The following is a 22261-nucleotide window of genomic DNA, read 5'->3' as shown; positions in this document are numbered from 1 at the left end:
AATCATATTTCTGAATTTGATATTTAAAGTTAAACACAAGAATTAGCAGAGGAAATGAGAGAGAACAAAACTGTTATTTTCTTAAGGGCTTACTTTAAATATTAGCCATCAATGAGCTAAAAACATATGACCTAAAACCAATAATTAATTATGAAAAAGTTATCAACTTAAAATTAACCCAAGCAAGCATTATTCTTATGTGGTAAATTACAAGACACTTGGTGTTATGCATGATTTTGCCAGAACATCCGAGGGGACAAACAAGATAATTGATCAACCTAAAGTAGCAAGTGTTGTATGAACCCTTATAAACACCAATCACAGGTGGAAAAAATAAGATTCAATCTTGTTAAATAACAGGAAAGTGTAAAACTAAACAAACCTATCATATTAAGCAAAGGCAAATGGAAGTTTGCAGAAAGAAGCACTTGTGTTGAAATAAACAAAGATATACAAAGATGAGAAATATCTGAGATTTTTTGGAATTATATTGAGTGTTCTCTGTGGGGAAATGTTTATTAATAAATTGTACAATTACCAAGGCTTTTATAATGTCATATCATACAAGCTCTGTTTTTGGGAAGTGGGGGTGGGGGAACAAAACTTTTCGATTCTATCAAATACTAGTTGGTGGCCACTAATTTACCACAAACAATAAGTGATAAATTCATAGACCTGCAAGAGGTAAATGCATTATTCTAACAACAGCTAGGGCTAATTAAAACCTTCCCCAAAGCTGCCAAACGTTCTATGGCTCGATTGTTTAACTATAGTTCTTTACAGTCAGAAAACGATGCTTCCCTGCCTCTTATTAAAATCAATTATGGCACAAAATTCAGTCTCTCAGAAAAAGTATACTGGTTCCTGTGTGAATGAATTCTAAAGAGAATTCTCTGGAATTTAACAATGGAATACCAGGAAATTGCAAAGCGAAGAACTACCAACTCAAGAAAAAGCATCTTACACCTTTGTTTTGAACCAATGCTCAGATTTAAGGCAAAATACAACCTGGTTCCTATGAATCAGAGACCTCTGCTGCCTGCCCTCAAGATTTTAAACACAGTCTTAATTGCTCTGGCTACAATTGGGTCAACATTGGTATCAGGAATCAATCTCTAATCTTGTAAGCAATCACTAGACCTGTTCCCTGACTACCTTGACAAAAAACATCACAAACTATAATTCAGCATATCTCAGACTAATACAAAATATCACCAGTAATTTTATCACATTCTACCTTAACACGACATATATATTTTTTTCTCCCTCTCCCTCCCATTTCTGCCTCCTCCAGGCCCATGGTAATATGACCTTTACATGTCATTTATCTTGCTGAATTATTTTAGCATTTCACATTCATAATACAGCTCATAAATGATGTCATACACTAATTGCTTGGCATTTCCACCAAATAATTCAATATAATTTTATTTTACTTAATGGCTATTTCTAAGAGATTAAGAAAATCCTCATTACATCAAACTAACAGAAAACAGCAGTAAAAACATGCCACTATTATTATTGCTCTATATTTGGTCCCAGTGTTATTTGCTAGACAAATAAATTCTAACCCTCACAAGCCACTAGTGTCCTATTCTTGTATGGAAATATATATCAGAAGCACAGACCCAGAAGGGATACCACTGAGCCATGAGTAAATGTCGGAAGAAAATCTAAGCATTTAGTATTATTTCTTTTGAGCTACAGAAGTAACCCAGTGTTTCTGAGACCGCATCCTGTATTTTTCAAAGCCTCTTGAAAAGGTATGTGGAACAGCATGCTCTGGCACCCCACAGCTCAGCTGCACAAAGGGCTTACCTTGCTCCAGATGAAGAGTCTGTCTCACCCAGCTGAGCCATGAGCTACACAGCCAACTTGCTCTATTTGGCCTCTCCTGTTTCAGAAAAGAGTCCCTCTGAGTTGCCAAGCCTCAGTCTCAGGCTTATGTCAGGGAAGCTAAGGATACTCCCTGGAATGTTCCACAAATTAAACAGTCAATGATGGGAGCGCAAACAGAGAGATAATAAAAGCCCTGCACAGAAAGAACTCTCCCTGTTTCTCAGATTTGCACAGCAGTCACCATGAGCTGAATCCTCTTTTTCTCTCTTCATCCATTCTCTCACTCACCTTCAGTGATTATTTGATTGGTCAAGGCAGTGCTTAAAGAGATTAACCAGTTATTTTTTGTTTTTTATTTTTATCTTCTGCATGAAACCTCTTAAATGTTAAATACCATCAGACTTACTTATTTGTTGTTTTTCAGGCACATGAAAAGCATAAAATAATGTACAATTCTGATGTGGTTTGAAGACTGAATTAACTGAAAATTGGAGAGAGATCCAAGATGGCCAATTACTAGCAGCTCAGGATTGTAGCTCCCAGTGAAAGTGCAGAGAACAAGAGGATGCCACACTTTCAGATGAATTTTTGTTGCTCACGGACAAGGAGATTCCCAGTGGAGGAGCCTGATGGGTCACCAGCACGACTCTTGTGGCCGGCGTGGCAGTTCTCAGTGCAGAGTAAATGGGACTGGGTCCCCTTCTGGTCGACGTTTGGAGCTCCGGGAAGGCAGAGTGGCCCATTCAGCTGATTGAAAAAGGGACTCAGGAGGGAAACCAGACCAGAGATTCCCAGGCAGAAAAGCACCACGAATCTTAATGCCGCTGTTTTAGCCGGCGCAGTGGCTTGCTCAGATTCCGGCGCTGGGAATCAACAAGTTTGACGTCCAGAGACCTAATTTGAAAGTCCGTAATTACAAAGATGACAGGTGGATAAATTTACAATGATGGGAAGAAACCTGCATAAAAAGGCTGAGAATACCCAAAATCAGAATGCCTCTCCCTCTACAGGGGATCACAGTTCCTCATCAACAGGAGAACAAGGCCTGATGGCAAATGAGTGCATTCCATTAACAAAATTAGGCTTCAGAAGGTGGATAATAAGAAACTTCTGTGAGTTAAAAGAACATGTTCTAGCCCAACGTAAAGAAACTAAGAACCTTGAAAAAAGGTTTGATGAAATCCTAACGAGAATAGACAATTTAGAGAGCAATATAAGTGAATTAATGGAACTGAAGAATACAATATGAGAACTCCGCGAAGTATGCACAGGTTTTAACAGTCGAATTGATCAAGCAGAAGAAAGGATATCAGAGGTCGAAGACCAACTTAATGAAATGAAACGAGAAGACAAGATTAGAGAAGAAAGAGTAAAAAGGAATGAGCAAAGTCTCCAAGAAATATGGGACTATGTGAAAAGACCTAATTTACGTTTCATAGGTGTACCTGAATGTCATGAAGAGAATGAATCCAAGCTGGAAAATATTCTTCAGGATATTATTCAGGAAAACTTTCCTAACCTAGTAAGGCAGGACAATACTCAACTCCAGGTAATACAGAGAACACCACAAAGCATTCCTCAAGTAGAACAACCCCAAGACACATAATCATTAGATTCACCAGGGTTGAAATAAAGGAGAAAATTCTAAGGGCAGCTAGAGAGAAAGGTCAGGTTACCCACAAAAGGAAGCCTATCAGACTTACAGCAGATCTCTCAGCAGAAACCCTACAACTAGAAGAGAGTGAGGGTCAATATTCAATATCCTCAGAGAAAAGAATTTGCAACCCAGAATCTCATATCCAGCCAAACTAAGCTTCATAAATGAAGGAAAAATAAAATTTTTCACGAACAAGCAAGCACTCAGAGATTTCATCACCACCAGGCCTGCTTTACAAGAGCTTCTGAAGAAGCATTATACACAGAAAGGAACAACCAGTATCAGTCATCCCAAAAACTTATCAAAAGGTAAAGAGTATCTCCACAATGAAGAATCTATATCAACTAATGGGCAAAATAGCCAGATAGCATTAAATGACAATATTAAACTCACAAATATCAATATTAATCCTAAATTTAAATGGATTAAATGCCCCAATCAAAGACACAGACAGTCAAATTGAATAAAAAGTCAAAACCCATCGGTATGCTGTATCCAGATCCATCTCATAAGCAAGGACACACAAAGACTCAAAATAAAGGATTGGAGGAAGACTCACCAATCAAATGGAGAGCAAAAAAAAAAAAAAACCAGGAGTTGTAACTTTCGTCTCTGAACAAAACAGACTTTAATAGTAAAAAAGACTAAAAGAAACAAAGAAGGACATTACATAATGGTAAAAGGATCAATGCAACAACAGGAGTTAATGATCATAAATATATATATGCACTCAATATAGGAGCACCCAGATACATAAGACAAGTTCTTAATGACTTACAAAGAGACCTGGACTCCCGCACAATAATAGCGGGAGACTTTGACACCACATTGTTAATATTCGATGGATCAACAAGATAGAAAATTAACAGGGACATCTATGATTAGAACTCAGACCTGGAACAAGTAAACTCAGTGAATATAGAAGTCTTCACCCCAGGTCCACAGAACATACATTTTTCTCAGTATCACATTACACCTATTTTGAAAGTGACCACATAATTGAAAGTAAATCACTCTTTAACATTTGCATAGCATTTCGCAGACTTAAATGAAATATTGGTTGGCTGTTTGTTTGTTATTTTCTTCCCTTATTCCTTCTTGTCTCCGCAGTTAAGCACAATTATCGGCATAAAAGAGGTTTTTAATACCTATTTTTAGATTGCATTCCAGCCTGGGCAATAGAGCAAGACTCCTGTTCTCTCTCCCCCTTTCTCTTTCTCTTTCTTTCTTTCTTTCATAAAAAAAAAAGAAAGAAAATCGACAGTGTGGAGAATATTCAATTTACATTAAATGGGCCCAAACATAATTAATATTATTACAAGGAATGTAGAAGGAATTAGTTTAAAAATGTAATCAAAAAAAAGTTAAAAGTTACACCTTGATATCAATATGGTATAATTTTCAGCTGCCTTTAGGGTTAATCTAAGCTCCATAAAAATACTTTTAAAGATGTTAGTTACACATTCCCTTTCTCTTTTTTCAGCCAAAAAGTTTCTCACCTAAACAATGGAACACAGAAAATCATACTAGTGACTCTTTTCTCAATTTTGTCAAAGATGTTACTAAACTAATACCCTTCTAGTTGCAAAGCAGAAGAGGCAATTCATTATATGCATCAAATGTCTTAGGAGAGCATTTAGGTTTAATTCACTCAGGGAAAGCCAGGTGAGAAAGGCTCCTGAGAAAAAGGACAGCTGCCAAAATTCAAGAGACTGGTCTGCTCATTCCTCACCATGTGTCCTGAGTCAAATCACCTAAGTCACTTTGGACTCATTTTCCAGTAGAAAGATTGGAGGAGAGATGGTAATAGCTGTTGTCTAAGTAGGCTTTTTTCTGAAGTCCTATGAATTTATTCTAAGGGGACATACAATGCTATATTCCGTGTAGAATAAATTTTAATTTGTTATTGTGCTATTGTGTAGGCCTAGCATAGATAATAAAAATGAAAGATTATCCAAAAGATTTTTTATTTATATTTCTGTAATTTTAATATTCTCCTCTAACCTAAATTTTCATCAAATTTATGGGAAAGGTGGGGTTATACATTTCAATTATACCTCTCTTTTCCCCCTCTCCTGTGGAGGTGTTAAGACTCAGGTTCACCAAAAAAAAGTCGAGGGAATCAGGAGTTTCCTTCATGGAAAATATCAAGGTGGCTTTGGCTTGCTAGGTAACAATTTTATCCATACAACACCTTTCATACCCACAATATCTCACAGCTGAATAGAAGCAGTAGGTTAAAAAATACACACAAGCAACCAAGCAAACCAAGGACTTGACAAATGCAAGATGGAAGAGAGTAATGAATTTTAAGAAAATGGTCCTGTGACTTAAGTGTTGCCAAAGCAAAGTTCACCTTAAATTTGAAAACATTACAAAAGTTCTTGAAAAGGCCCTGGATGAGTCACTCGTGCTGAATGAGCTTTATCCTTAGCCTGATCTAGAATCTACAAAGCCAAGACAAGCGCAGGAGGAGGCCAGGACAAAAGTTCAGGAGGAGGGACAGGAAGTACTCAGTATATTGTATAGCACTGTTAAGCTAATAGCATTTCTTATCGCAGGGAATGAAATCTACTCATGTAATGCTTTCATCATAGCATTTATTTGAACTCAAGAAATATCTAGTTACATTGAATGGAAACTTCTGTAAGCCATTTCATTAAAAATATGGCTGTCATCAAGAAACTAGTAACTGACTTAAAGGAACTATTCCTAGTATGTCCCTAAGTTATATTTACTCACTGTACTAACAGAACCAAGTTTTTCACTGCTTTTCTGACTGCATCGTCAATACATAGTGCAGAGAGCTGGAGGCTGTTCTCTCTCATGCATCATAAACACCAGTTGTCATCTAAGAATAGATATTGTTTGCATTTGTTTTACTGAAACAGCAGAAAGTCTATGACTTCATTTCCGATTTCCTAGGTGATTTTACAAATATGAAGTTAAAACTCAATCTTTTAACTTAATTAGCCAGTTTCTCAATGAGGAAATCTTTTATATTTGAGGAAGAAAAATTCATTGTAGTGACAGACTATCACACACATATTGCAGGACATTTCGTATCCTGACCTTTGTATTAAATGCCAGTAGCTTCATCCAATCATTGTCATGATAAAAAAGAAAACACCCTCACACATTTTCAAATTCCTCCTTGTTAGGGTATCACATATTCCCTGAAAGTCACAGCTGATGAAAACTAGCCCAATGGTACATGAAATCTGTCAAGGAATGGTTACACTAAACCTTATCAATTTATAGCTATGCCCTCCAGATCCTCATTCCTCTATAAAATCCAATACCCATTTTTCAGAGCCCTGCCAAATGCATACATATAGCCAAGTCTTATCAAAATTGTTCAAAATAGCCAGGCGCAGGGGCTCAGGCCTGTAATCCCAGCACTTTGGGAGGCCAAGGTGAGCAGAACACTTGAGGTCAGGAGTTTGAGACAAACCTGGCCAACATGGTGAAACCTCGTTTCTACTGAAAATACAAAAATAAAAATTAGCCAGGGATGGTGGCGCATGCCTGTAATCCCAGCTTCTCAGGAGGCTGAGGCAAAAGAATCGTTTGAACCCGGGAGGCAGAGGTTGCAATGAGCGGAGATCGCCACTGCACTCCAGCCTGGGTGATGAACTGAGACTGTCTCAAAAAAAAAAAAAAGTTGTTCAAAAGGAACAAACTACCATTTGTCAGCATAGACTTTTTAATGTTGGAACAATCTTAGAAACAATTTAACCCTCTTATTTTATAGGTAAGGAGACTGAAGTCTAGAAAAATAAAGTGCTTTGCCTGAGTTCTTAGACACTAATTAATATCAGAGGTAGGATTAGAGTCCACATCTTCCCAAATATTTTCTCAATCTCCTTCTCACTTTTCTGTAACCGTAGCATTTATTTAAATAAAAAATAAAGGAGGACCTTTTAAAACTTACAGTTAATATATATACCTACTGAAAGCCTACTTTTTAAAAATCAAAGGCACTATTTCTTTAAAGAAAAAAAGATAGGAAAGAACACCTTCAAACATTTTCAGTGAATCTGGATGCAGTGTTTTCAAATTGGATACTTGTAAGTCTTAAAGCAAATACAGCCCACCAACTATAAACCAAATACAAGAATAAATGACGGCCAGGTGTGGTGGTTCATGCCTGTAATCTAGCACTTTGAGAGGCCGAGGTGGGCGGATCACTTGAGGTTAGGAGTTTGAGACCAGGCTGGCCAACACGGTGAAACCCCATCTCCACCAAAAATACAAAATTCAGCGGGCATGGTGGCGCGCGCCTGTTGTCCCAGCTACTCGGGAGGCTGAGGCAGGAGAATTGCTTGTACCCAGGAGGTGAAGGTTGCACAATGAGCCGAGATGGCACCACTAAACTCTAGTCTGGGCAACAAGTGAGACCCTGTCTCAAAGAAAAACAAAAACAGTAAATGACATGACACACAGCAAATAAAGGGGGGTGAATGTAATATTATCTGCTTGCTCTTTAATGACATGCAATCAACAAATATCTTAAATATAATGTTTTCTTTGAGGGGAAAAAATTCTCAGTGCACAAATTTATATTTCCATTTATATAAAATTTTTTTATCATAAATATTATTATTGCATTAACTGGATTGCCAGTTTCCCATCTGCCTGTGCTTTTCAAAATAAATGTCAATTAATAAAATATTGAGTGCTGTTTTTATGAGTTTTTAATAATTTCTAATTTTATATTCATCAGAATAGGCATCAGAACTATCATCATTAAAATGTTTCAAATTGAATATAATTTAGATTCCCCAGGCTCAGGGCTACATACAAAGAATGTGTAGTTCTAGAAGGTACAGAATCTAACTAGTCAGCATCCTTTTACATATAAACTAATTGACTTCTATGGGACTTACCCAGCTGTGCTATGAGTAGACAGCATAGGAAAATAGGGACAAAACCTACACGAAATCGAAGTCACACAAACACTGGACAGCATGCTGTGATGAGCTAAAATCTTTAATCAATACAATGTCAATGTATACTTCTACTCATTCTTAAGTATTTAGATATATCTTAAGTATCTAGCTTTTTCATGATTTCCAAATGCCACCTTTGAATGATAAGTGGTCCTCAAGCTTTAGTGTACATCAGAATCACCTGGAGGCCTTGTTAAAGGCAGTGGCTGGTCCTGGGTGAGGGGAGCTTAGTAATTTGCATTTCTCAGGTGGAACCGATAATGCTGCTGGTCCTGGTACCACACTTGAGGACTACTCCCTTAAAGGTTTTTAAAAATACTTATTTTTTAATTATTGTTATAAATAATCAGAAGCACATTTGTCATTTCTACCCAGTGTATGAGATACACATAAACACACACATTGAAACATATGAAACAATTTTTACTTTTACCACATATGATGAAAACTGAGTTTTTTTCCATTCATTCTATCTTATTCTATTCCTTTTCATTCAGAAAGAATGTAGGTCATAAGCCAGTAATTTGATTTTATGACCACTGTTAGATTAAGACCTACAATTTGAAAAATATTGCTTAGGACTCCCCTGTTTGTTACTGATTTTAATAATAACTATTAACTTGTATTGATATTTACCAGGTGCCAGACACCTCTCCAGTCTTTTCATGCATTGCTCATTTCAAAAATTAAAAACTCACATTAACACTATGAAGTAGGTGTTATTCAATGCTCATCTTTACAGAAAAGGAAAACTGTAGTTAAAATCAGTGAATGCAACCTGCCCAAAGTTGCAGGGCTTAATCATAGCAGCACCAGGTTAGAACATAGGTCTAATTCCAGATCATAACAGTAAAGGTTGCTCTCTTGGAGTGACATACTTTAATTTGAATCCCAGATCTACCACATAGTGGCTGTGTGATTTTTGGCAAGATACTAAGCCTCTCTAGGTTTCGGTTTTCCCATCTATAAAAGAGAGATAGGGCTGACGTAGGAACCGTGAGGATTAAATGAGATAACCTATGGCAAGCACAGGGCAAAACTGGCATGCAGTAAGGCTTCAATCATTGTTATCTATTCTTACATAGAAAGGGCATTCTTAATTTCCATATCAAACATTGTCTCCTTTCCCTTTCCTTTGGCTTTTTGTTCCTGGTACTGTCTCTGGATTTGCCTTTTCTCCGGATTTCTTGGCTTCTGGCACTTGTTATCCTATGACCTTGCTTCTCCTCTTTCTCAGAGCTCCTCAAGAGACAATGCCCATGGCTTCTACCTGTCTCCAGGCACAAAGACCCCAGCTCCTCCTTCGAACCCACCAACCTTTCCTAACCCTATAGGTACTGAAAAGTTATTCCACGATGAAAGCATAAGTTGTCACCAATAAATGAAATCTCTAATCAACAAATTATTTAGAAATATGAAAGCAGAGACCTGCTGTACACCCCATACATGATGTTATATACAATCACCAACATTTCACGTTACCATTTCACAACTGCAAATGCATGAGATGACACACATGACACATAATGGGATGTGAAAAACAAAATGACACTGAAGGTAGTATTTGTGTGGCTAAATCCTGGATTTACACAGTTAGGTTGCAATAAGATAACATTAGTCTCTTTTGACTCCCCCAGATCATCTTGCTGGAAATTCCTTCATATAAGAAATTTTTACAACAGATATTCCCAACAAAATGAAACAATTGAAGATGATTCTTCAATGTAGCTACAGAATTCTCTTCTCTAGGTATCTCCTCAAACAGGAGTGCGATGCACTCCAACGATTCCTCTAATAAATGCACCTTCTCTGAGAAAGACTGGCTTTGAAATCCCATTCCCTGTAGCTCATTTCATTTCCGTGTGCCCAGTGAGTTACTGACACCACTAACCCAACTTTCTTCTTTTCTCAGTTGCTATCCCCAAAGAAATCATCCTTTGGGTTGTACTTCAGCTTTCCCAAGCCGGGCCTCTAGTCCTAAACTGGGGACCACTTGCCTCCTCTTTGTCTCCACCTGAGGCTCACAGTGCTCCCAAGACGTATGTCCCCATGTCATGGAATTAAGTTATGGATATAGATGACTGGATCTCTGTGGACCATACCTTTCCTGTTCCCTTCTCACCAGAAAATAGTCTGGTTAAGCTAATCACTATAGATTGATTCAGTTACTGGCCTGTGGTAGATGGAGCCTCTTTTCTCACTAGCCAACCTTGGTAGTGGTAACCCGGTGCCAATTCATCAGCACTAGAATGCTGTCATCTAAAAGACTTTCAAGAGAACTCTAAGGCCAGTTCATGAACATCATATTGAGATCAGGGCTTATCCTATATGCCAGACCCATGAAATACACAGTTTGTTATTCTAAAATTCATAATTGAAAAGCATGAGAGGAATGGGACAGAGTAAATATGGCAGAGTATTTGGACTCATGCAGATGTGGTTTTGATGTTCAAGTCTACATTACCTTGGGTAACTTTCTTTACCTCTCTGAACCTAGACATCCCCATACAATGGGAACAAAAATATCTGGATCAAATATAACATAGATTACATCTAGAATTACTAATCCAAATTACTACTAGAATCAGAAGTAAGGCATGTAAAAGTATCTCATGGAGTACTTGGTATGTAGAAGTACTTTATTCATTAGAGTGATTATTATTATGAGAGTCTTAGATTCAAAGAAAAAGAGAGAGAAAAAAAAACTCAAGGCAAAATGAAAGTTAAATTCTCCCTTCGGAGAATTTGAAAAATTGCTTTGTTTTCTGAAGGTTCAATTTGGTGGTTTGAAAACAGCCCTAATTACAGCTCCGTCAGCCTCAATTTATTGATAGATTCAATTTGTAATAAAAAACAAAAGGTTTACTCTTACGTTTCTCAGAGACTTCCCTAAGGGAATTCTTCTATACATTCGTGATACACATATTGAAAAAAACTCATGTTTGGCCTTAGTATCTACTTTCAAAGTTACTAAAACATGATTTTTTTCCGAGCTTTTTAAAAAATGTAGCATTTTGGAGAAAGGTCATTTTATTTATCAGGTAGTATAAATGCAATACCCAAAATGTTTCAAGGAACTACAAAAAAATGACCTGGAAAAAAATTATTGCTTCCAAAAAACTAAAGCTATACCATATAAATTCATAAATATTTAACTAATTGTATCAACGAGGAAAAAACAGTGATGTAACTAATCTATTTTCATCATGGATTTAACTCAACTTAATTAGCTTAGTACACCTATGGGTATCATAAGTGTATTAAAAATGAGAATAAGATGATGCAAACCATGTCATAGGAAAACCTTGACTAGCATACAATTGAGCATCAAATTAGTTCAGAGCTTTTTGAGTGACAAGTTAAAATGAGAAGCATGGTGATTTCTTAGCCTGTCTTTTTTTCTAACCAAAAAAAAAAAAAAAAACCCACTAGTTAATCAGAAGAGACATACTTAAAAAAAATTCCTAGCAGTCAAGACAAAGAGGAATTTATCATATAAATCCTTATATAAAGAATTTAAAAGACATAACAGGAGGTGCCAATATATTTCTTTCCATTTCAGCTCATCTCTTTTATATTGACTCTCAGTAGAAAAAAAGGGGGGGTATCATATTAAAGCATAGTGTAATAAAGACATTTGGACATTTTAACAAAAAAGTGTTGAATGTGACTATAGTCAGTAAATTTCTGGTTACATAATTTGATACAGAGAGTTTAGAAAACTTAGTGAAATTAGCAATTGGACTATTACTCTTAAATATCAATGATGGTAGTTCCAGGCTTTTCAGAGATACTGAATAAGGAGCAACTTGAACTTTCAATCCCTGGCTACACTCTGAAACACACATATGAATTCTTGATCAAAATATGTATTATCCACATGCTGAATGGCAGGTATGCACGTGACAAAGGTAACATTCCTCTGAAAATAAAATAAACCTTTATTTATTTTAGCCTAAACAGTGTGTAAGCCCCTTTCTACATGTTAGTCAGCAAAAATAACTGCAGGCAAAGACAATTGTTTTCAGGAATAAACTTTGAATTTGCCTCAGTGCTCAAACAAGATGAAAAAAAAACCAATATAATAAAGAAACAGTAACATGAAAGAAGGTGTCCCTCTAAATTTCCTCTTCTCTATCCAGCTCTATATTCTCCTTTAATTAAATCTGACTTCCTGCAAGCACTAGCACTCCAGATAATTATTAAATAGCCAAAATTATTGTTTCTATTTTGTTTGATTAATTAAGACTTTTGCCCATTCCATAAGTAGTGTCTCCAAATCTAACTTCATTATTAGTCCTCACAGCCAAATCCAGGACCTCCCACTGGGATTTCACATATTACAGATTTTATAGTACAATATAAAAAACAATTCTGGAAAATGTATATCTATTATAATTGTTTCTGTTTTCTTTAAGCTCAAGTGTACTTTGTGATTTCCAAGATAAAAAGATGATTTCACAGTAGTTTTTGTTTGTCTTTCTTTTGCTTTAGATTTGCAAAAGCACAATATATCATCTATTATAGAAATTAAATAGGCATGTGTGGGCTGGTCTGGAAAGTGAATTACGTTTTGTAGCATTGTTACATTTGAAAAATGAACTCTGGGACCAAATAGACATTTTTCACATGGATTTTTGGGATATAACTATCTTCATAAGTTGGAGTGCACCAGTACTTTATTTATTTATGACTTTACTTGCCCATTTATTGGGGAACCATTAACAGATGTCTACTATGTTTCAGACACTGGGCTGGGGGCTTGGATTCAGGTGACTCCCCCATCACCAATCTACCCATTGAGGAACTCACAGTAGTTGTTAGAGTGGCCAGGGGAAATACATAAAAATTACTGCAACAATTATTCAAAGTATGTTCGAAATGCTACAGAAGCAGACAAGATGAAATGATTAATTCTTCACGGAATTGGGTAAGTTTTCCCGAAGGAAGTTCCACTGGAAGTGAGCCACCAAGAATCAAGAGGGACTTTCAGGCAGAGGGCATTCCAGGAGAATGAAGCCATGAACCAGAGATCAGAAGTCTGAACAGTGAGGAGCCCTTGTACACGAAGAGGTAAAAAGAAAGGGCCTGGAAGAGCTTTTAGAAACTATACTAAAGAGTTTAAATATTGTAAGTCATTGGGATCCAGTGAAGGTTTTAGGAAAAGGAACTTAGTTAGTTCTGGACTATGTAAAGAGTAATTGCAGCAATGCCACAGTGGAGTGTAGATGCTGCTTAAAAGCACACATGTACACAATAATCACTGAAAATTGAATATTCTTTGATTCTTCATCACAATAATCCATTCACTTCCAAATGTGCTTTTACTTAGCTGCTGAAGCCATCAGAACCTTGTAAAGTTTGAGTTTGCATAGCAAAGACAGATGGGTTACCATTGCGAAACTCGATGTGAGGCTTCCATTCTTCACATGAAGAATATTAACTTCATGGCTAAGCTGGCCACTTAACAATTGTATTTTTAAATATCTTTCTCTATCTGGGAGAGATCTTAGTCCTTCAGACATGGCCTTAAGAGCAAACAGACATCTTTCCATTTTTTTTTTTTGAGACAGAGTTTAGCTCTTGTTACCCAGGTTGGAGTGCAATGGCGCGATCTCGGCTCACCGCAACCTCCGCCTCCTGGGTTCAGGCAATTCTCCTGCCTCAGCCTCCTGAGTAGCTGGGATTACAGGCACGCACCACCATGCCCAGCTAATTTTTTGTATTAGTAAAGATGGGGTTTCACCATGTTGACCAGGATGGTCTCGATCTCTTGACCTCGTGATCCACCCGCCTTGGCCTCCCAAAGCATCTTTCCATTTTAAATCTCTTCTGCTTCTTCCTCTGTAGAATGCCATCAGTGAAGAATGGTTGTCTCATGCTCTTGTTATCACCAACCTCTTCCACACCCATATACAACCAACTGGGTGGCTGTCTCTTCTTACTAGGCTCCAAACTGAGGCTCTACCCACCTTCCCCATCTTGTTTTTCCAAAGCACCCACTTGTACCAGAAACTGAAACATGGCAGAAGGAAAGAATCAGCATGACACAGTTCAATTCGTGGGAAAAGAACCCTTCAATTCTGGCCATAAAATTCACAGGAAAATAACTACAAACAACTAAGATGGTGCCACAACACTGAACACACTAAGAACAGGAAATGAATGCATGGCCTGAATTGTACAGTAGCACCACCTGCTTTCAGCCCTTAGAAACCCACCCAGACTCTAATCAGGCCAGAAAGAAAACACTCGTCAATGGGCCAGTAGGTCATAGTGAAAATATTTAGGGAACTGTTGGTAAACACCAACAGGCTTTGGCTAAGACATCAAAATAATCAGACTCAACTACTCATCACCACCTGTTGCACATTCCTCACCCTTCCTGCCCCTCCCTATCCTTCACCCTGGAGAGTCCAAGATCACACAGTAAATAAAACCATGATCCATGAAAGCTCTCAGAGCTTTGGCCATTACTCCATTACTATCCCCAGCAAAAGTTGAAAGGATTTCCATGGGGATTTCGGCCAAAAACACTTTTACACCTAAATCTATGTTCTTGTCTGGAAGAGTGCATTGCTATTTGTTCTGCAGTGAATTATTTTTCTAGATAACTTAATTCTTTCACAGTTACTATTAGGCTTATATTTTCAAAATAGTTCAAATTCACAGCATATGAAGCTCAGAAGAATATTACAGAGAAATCACCCTCATCTCAAATCCAAACCCCCGAGATGAAGTAATAAAATCAAGTAATATAGTTGAAAGCCAAGGACAGTCTGAGTTTCAACAGCTCCTTCACATTTAGAAAGAACTACAGATTCTTTTTCCTAGTACCGTACTTCTTTTGTATTTCTTCCACACATCTCAAATTAAATTCCAGATCTGAAAAATTCAGTTTGTCTCTTATTTCCACTTAAAGGTCTTCCACCAATAATTACCTCCTGTGAATGGTAGGATGTTATTTATTTCAAAGTTTTGTCAATATTTCGGTCCTCCAAGATGTCAAAGGTGAAGACCACTCAGTAATGGCTCTAAAGAGAATGTATTTCTAGACTTGCTACCTGAAGGTCAGGCAGTCAGGGAAGATAAAAGGGGGAGTTTTATTACTGAGCTCTCTTAGAAGTTGAAATATGCCCAGAAAAGAGGAAGTATTAAGAAATTTTATAGGGTGAGTGAGATCTGAACAAGTCTGCTGTGACTTTATGCTTGTTTTCTGGCTTTTTCTAATATATTAATTCTGTGTGTTTTGCTTTACAATGCCCAGTTCAATAGCATTATCCATTTTTTGCCCTGAATGATTGGTTTTGAGTTCTAATTGGATCTGGGAACAGATTGTTTGCACTTAATCTGTATGGCTATCTTTTTCTCAGTAACTGAGTAAAGCTCTTAAACTCTACTGCAAATATCCCTGGATTCCAATGAATTTGCCTTACTTAGTAAACACAGCAACACATATTGTTTTATTTATGGATAAGCAAAGCCTTAACAACTTTTATATTCCAAATAGCACGATTTATTTATTTCCTCTTTTTAGGGAGAGATGAAACATTGATGTTGTTGAAGGTTAAAAAAAGAGTAACATAAAATGTTCTGGAAACAGAAATTACTTGGAGATAATGTTTAATTCAAATGAATTTAACTTGATACAGTCTACAAAGAAGTCTGGGTTCCCTATTACTAGTTGATACTGAAAACCTAACCTCTCTAAGGAATTCAGAGTAACATTATCTTCCTTCTATTTGGGCACTTGTAAAAGAAATGCAGTCTAAAGTATTTTTTTAAATGAGAACATTTTACATGCTTATCATTAAATGTTATTTTTTCAAAAATCTAGACGAAAATCTTTTGAGTGGCTTCAAATTCACCAGATTCCTTAACGTTTTGTGTTTACAATTACATATGTATATATTTTATAATATATATTTATACATACTTTGAAACATACATTTTATACATATAAAATATGTATTTTTACAAACACACACACACACACACATATATAATTAAAACCTTTCTCTGTGCGTCTGTTATACAGGGAACTCCGATAAGACACTAGCGGAAACAAACGGGGAAGGGGAGGATGGATACTAGGAAAGGAAATTGAATTATACAAAGAGTTTCTATTAATTCCATCTATTTTTAAAGCCAGAAACACTACCAGCCTGCTGTCCACCGACACAAACATGAGCGCGCGCGCGCGCACACCCCCCCACACACGCTACAGCAGCCTGGCATTCCTGTGATCACTCCCCTCCCCAGCAGCCCCCTCCCCGGGCTCAGGCAGCCGCGTCCGTCCCTCCCGCGGTGGCTCCGCGCACTCCCTCGCGTCTGCGTCACCTACCCTGCTGGGAGCTCCAGACTGACGCGGGACGGGCTGCTGCTCCGAAGGAAAAGGCTCCCAGGACCAGCAGAAAGAAAATGCAAAGAAAGAAAAGGAGGTAGTGAGGCTCCTTTACTTCCCACTACAACGGGAAGTGTTGAGCCCCATGCACTGGGCTGCCCCGCAGCGCGGGTTTCGGAGGAAACGGACGGCGGAGAGAACCGCGCCCGCGTTGGGACGTTGGGGGATTCCCCCAGCCGCCCAGTCACCCGCGCCAGGCTCCTCTCCGGCCCCCGCAGCAGCCTTGACAGCTCCCCTTGTCTCCGAGCCTCTCCGGAGCCCTGCTGGTTTCTACCCGGAGCTGGGCTGCGTTGCCACATGCACTTGAGAAATCCTAGCAGTTGCGCAAAGAAGAGTCCCAGAAGTTAGAAAGGGTGATTGTGTGTGAATGTGTAAATATACAGTACAAGAGGCTGGAACAACTGAGTGGGGCCAACCCTCAGACACAGCCCGAGGTTTCAGATTTCATTTGGCAACTGGTAGCTTCACAGGACTCGAGCCGCACTACAGGGGAGGCCGGCAGGAGCCCCGCCCTCCCAACGCCTGGGTTATCTGAGAGCCTGAGCCACACTGCCGGGCGCCGCCCGACAGAATGCGCCCTGCCTGGTTCCTCCGCATCTGGCATCCCTCGTTCCTTTCATGTGCATCATACATACTTGTTGGTCACAGATCCGGGGCTGTGGGCGCAAGAAGGTTTGTGAATGTATGTCTCCTGCCCTCAAGGAGCTCTGCCTTTCCTTGGCCAAACCCCACACACCGGTTTTACTTGCTTCTACCAACTATTTTATCTCGCTAAAATTTTATTTCTCCAATCAGAATTACCTGGGCCATTAAACCAATATTCCCGGAAATGCAAATTTAGATGGACGCCCTCCAGTTAGAGCCTTAGAGAAATTCAAAGTATAATTACTTTCTTACTGTGGTGGTTTAAGAACTCTCAGAATTACACAATATGGGACAAAAGGACAGAGTAGTAACCATTGTTTTGATGCAGGCCCTCTCTTCCCGCCATCACTAAAATGTCTGTTTCAAATTATGATCTTATAGTTCTGGTTACCTAGCATGCTGAGTCCAATTATTTTGAAAAGCTTTGTAAGGATCTCTGTTTTAGAAGATCACTAACACTGGATTACTCCTGTAATCCTAGCGATTCGGAAGGCCGAGTCAGAGTCAGGAAGATCGCTTGAGCCCAGGGGTTTCAGACCAAAATTGGCAACATAATGAGACTCCTGTCTCAATAAATAAATAAACAAATAAACAGTTGAACCTGGTGGTGCATGGCTGTAGTCCCAGCTACTCGGGAGACTGAAGTGGGGAGATCCTTTGAGTCCAGGAGGTCAAGGCTATAGTCAAGTATAATTGTGCCAGCAGCCTGGGTAACAGAGTGAGACCCCATCTCAATTACTACTACAAAAAAAAAAAAAAAAAAAAAAAAAAAAAAAAAAAAACCTCTGTTTTAGAAATCATCACGAGATAACCTTAAGACAGAATGGGGGTGTCCTCACTAGTGAGAGAAGGATATGGAAGAAGAAGAGCATATGTTCAGTTTCAGAAACACCAAAAATAAAAGGCTGAGTGGACACTGATACGTTTTTCCTTTTTATCATCTTGCTCCAGGTTCTTGGAGAAACCAATCTACCCCATCCCATGCTGAGGTCCTACTGTAAACTTGATTTTCTGGCAGAAGAATTCTCAGCCCTTTAATGAATCAAATTAATTTATGTGGGGGAAATAACTGCATTTCATAGTTCCCTTAAAAAAAAAGTTCATGGAATTCCTAAGCCAGAAGTAATGTGGCTTATTTTCTAATTGGTGGGAATAAATGACCATCAACCCACATGGTCTTACTTGTTCTAGCAGCACCCTGGCAGGTGAAAGCTGATGGGCAGTTTCAGATAAAAGCTGGACAATGATAACATTAACCAAAATGAAATGTGCACACATTTGATAGGCTCAAAAGCCTCAGGAAGACAAGTGCCAATAATTATGATGATTCAAGATTGGGACATTTAAAAAAAAAAAAAAAAAAAAAAGGAAACCGTCATGTCAGTAACTTATTTCAGGATCTAATTACCACAGCAGTTTAGTCTTAAAGTGATACAAAACTGAACTCCAGGATGGTTACTGGTAGTCCCTAGCCCAAAAGATTAAGACACACTTCTAACACACACACACACCCTGTGTTCAAGGCCTTTTCCTTCCCATCTTCTGGTTCTGTCTCCACCCTTTCCAACTGATAGCACTTCATTGCTGTGTGTGATATATGTTATTATCTTAAGCTAGAAAGTACCACAGAAGAAGAAGAAGGTTGTCACCTGGGGATTAAACAGTTAAGAGGATAGGAAAGGAGTTATACCCACCAATACAAGCCTCTTCTTCCCCTCCTACTTATCTGCAGAAAGAGATGGACCATTGCATTCCTTTTCTAGAAGCCCCTTAGCAAGGAATCTGTGACAAGAAAGTATAACCTGAACTAGAAACTGTGTGGTTGTTCCCTGGCCTCTGACTATACTATTCCTCTCTTATTGCAGATTAATTGGGACCAGGAGACATCCCTTATATGTATTGTAGCATCTTTAAAGGAGAGAAAAAACTCTTAAACAAGACCCTTGAAATCTGATTCTAATTGGAGGAGAATGCTGTTGTGACTGATACAAACTCCAGGGAGGTGGTGTCTGTCATTCAGCTCCCTGGGTCTCTGCTAAGAACTTGCCCAAAGGATTACTTAAAGCTGAGTTTTACCAGTCAACCTCAATTCTGAGTTAAAGGTGTGCTTCAAACAAACTGTACAAAACCCAGAAGTGATTCAAGGGTGAGGATACATTCCAGGATTTTCAGGTCCTAGACACCTTTAGGAGAAAAGTCTATGAAAGGTCAGTATAAATGGCCCGCAGAGTTTGAAGGACTTCAGTATTTACAGGGAGGTTGTGCAATACCTCTAGATTCCAGAAATCTAGAAATGAAAGAAGAGGAGGAAAGAAGGAAGATAATGGCTATACTACACTTGGACAAGTTGTTTGAGTGTCGGTATTGCCAGAGTCAAGGAAAGAAACCCCCTCCACAGACAAAGCCCCCAGGACACCGATTCTATCAGGCCATTGTTTCAATGGGATTTAGTTAGGGAAACCTCGGCCAGTGTTTCCTACAACTACTTCATCTAATATTTAAAATATATGGGTCAAATGTTATTATTAAACAAGTATGGATTAAAAAGTATTTTAATGTACTTCACTAACTTAAAAATTGCAAAGTTTTTTCACTAGATTCCATGTCAGATTCTTTGAAAACCTTAGCATAGAGTAATTCATTGTCATATTACCCAATTGTCCATTAATATCAGATACTGGTGCTTTTTAATTATGTTTTCTTTTAAGAAAACATAAATTCCTAAGAGGGCAAAAGACACAGTAACAAAACTGAATAGTCAAGAATTGCCAAAATTCTAACATTTTCAACAAGCTCTCACCAACAATGCAGAATTTGTGTGGGTACTGAGATTTGGCAAGATCTGATTTCAGGATTCAGATAGAAGGCTAATGCTTTTTAAAGCATATCTGTTTCTAAACATCTGTTTCTGTTTTTTCTTTTTATTTCCTGGTAGAAGTTTCTTTTCTACAAAGTCCAGCTTTGTCTGAGCTAAGTAAGGTGGAAAGAGATTGAAGGAGCTTTGTGCCCACCCTCTCCAACACTTTGAATCACATGATTCAGGGAAAGATGTATTACTGTTGCTAAAATGGCGGGGAAGGATCAATCCAGCTAAATACCTCTAAGTAAAATAATAAAGGAGAGAAAGAGCATGATAGAAAAATCTGCTGTGGCCATGGGTAATCCATGGCCTCTATAATTCTAACACATGCCTACTAACAGTCAACAGCTTTAAAAATGAATCACAGTATGTGCCCATGCAGATCCTGAGAGGAGCCTAGTATCAACTGTCACCACACTTTCTTTGAATTGACATATTTTGGGGTCACACTCCCTCATCCACCAGACCCCCAAAGTAGATGGTACCCAAAATATCAATGATTAAATTTACTTTCAAAGTATTATCTATTGGATTTTGTCTAATTACAAAATTAATTAGCTCAACTCATGAAACTTGGAAGCTACAGAGAAGCTTAGAAGAAGAAATTTAAAACTGCCCGTGATCTCCCCACTTAGAGATCAGTAATAACATTTTGGATATGTCCAATACGTCCAATTGTTTTCTTACCTCTGTGTATGTGCCTATTGTGTATAATGATTTGGACCATATTACTAACCAAAGCAAGATCCTTTGGCCTGGGCCTACATTCAAACCTTAGTTTCCTTGGGCTGGAGTGCAGTGGCCCGATCTCGGTTCAATGCAGCCTCAACCTCCCTGGCTCAAGGGATCCTCCCAGCCCAGCTTCCTGAGTAGCTGGGACCACAGGCACGCACCACAAAGCCTATCTATTTATTTAGTAGAGATGGGGTCTCTACAGGTTGCCCAGGTTGGTCTCAGACTTCTGGGCTCAAATGTCCTCCTGTCTCGACCTCCCAAAGTGCTGGGCTTACAGGCATGAGCCACTGCTCCCAGTCTCAAAATGCTTCTTTTTATGCTGTTTAAACCTAAATGCAGGAATTTGCTGGATTCTGTTAAAGAATTAATCTCTCTCTTCCATGATAGGCAGATTTTCTCCAATCAGCTCTCAGAGAAAGTTTCTGCTTTATACCTGCAGTGGTCATTTCTAAATCTCTTGCTAATCTAGAATATCCTTGTGCTTTGCTGACTCACAATTTCTCTACGACAACCTTTAACATGCAGTCATTCATATTTTAGCTCTCCACATTTTCTATCTCTACTCCCTCATGAGTACAGGCATACGTGTCTGCATGCACACACACACATACACACACACCATGAACATTCATCTCACACATGCGTACCCATAAAGTGAAATATTTCCCCAAACATGCAACTGTTCTCTTGCGGACTCAACTCTTAATATAATACTGAATGACACTTAAAATATTTAGAAGTCTAATTGTACCTGAACAACAGCAAAATGGGCTTACTCTCACTACAAATTGCCATTTTGTAGATTTTATGCATATTCTCATTTTGGAATCTTCTAAGTTTGTTAGAAAATTAAATACTTCCATTGAAATAACACCATTCTTCTCCCAAGTATCATTAGATAGTCTTCCTAAGTTACAAGTGTGACTTTTAAAATCGTTCCCTATTGCCGTATACTCAAGATAATAGAAAACAAGTTATCAATAAGTTCTTCACATTCATAATTCATGTGTCTAATTGCATTGTCGTATATATTCCAAACCTTATCATCTGTCTAGGAAACCCTCATTTCATCCTGTGTTCATCATATCCCAAGCTCTTTAAATAATAGATCTTTTTTGCATCCATTTCCATTCTTTTCACCTCTGCATTCTCTGCTTTATCTCATCTCA

At 38.3% G+C, this 22261-nt stretch overlaps 1 protein-coding gene across 1 annotated transcript in view; it reads right to left on the bottom strand.

Moving 5' to 3' along the window:
- ARHGAP24 (Rho GTPase activating protein 24) overlaps positions 1-17204 on the bottom strand; it is a 499880-nt gene extending 482676 nt beyond the window's left edge. Inside the window, exon 1 of the mRNA XM_064368848.1 lies at positions 16793-17204. The gene's annotated coding sequence lies outside the window, so the exon portion shown is untranslated. The remainder of the gene's footprint in view (positions 1-16792) is intronic.
- Between the last annotated feature and the right edge of the window lie 5057 nt (positions 17205-22261).

The sequence above is a fragment of the Aotus nancymaae genome, unplaced genomic scaffold (genome assembly GCF_030222135.1).
Source record: "Aotus nancymaae isolate 86718 unplaced genomic scaffold, 86718_ANA_hifiasm-v0.15.2.pri h1tg000006l, whole genome shotgun sequence".
In the NCBI taxonomy this organism is placed as follows: Eukaryota; Metazoa; Chordata; class Mammalia; order Primates; family Aotidae; genus Aotus; species Aotus nancymaae.
This window is presented reverse-complemented; position numbering and strand designations above follow the sequence as displayed.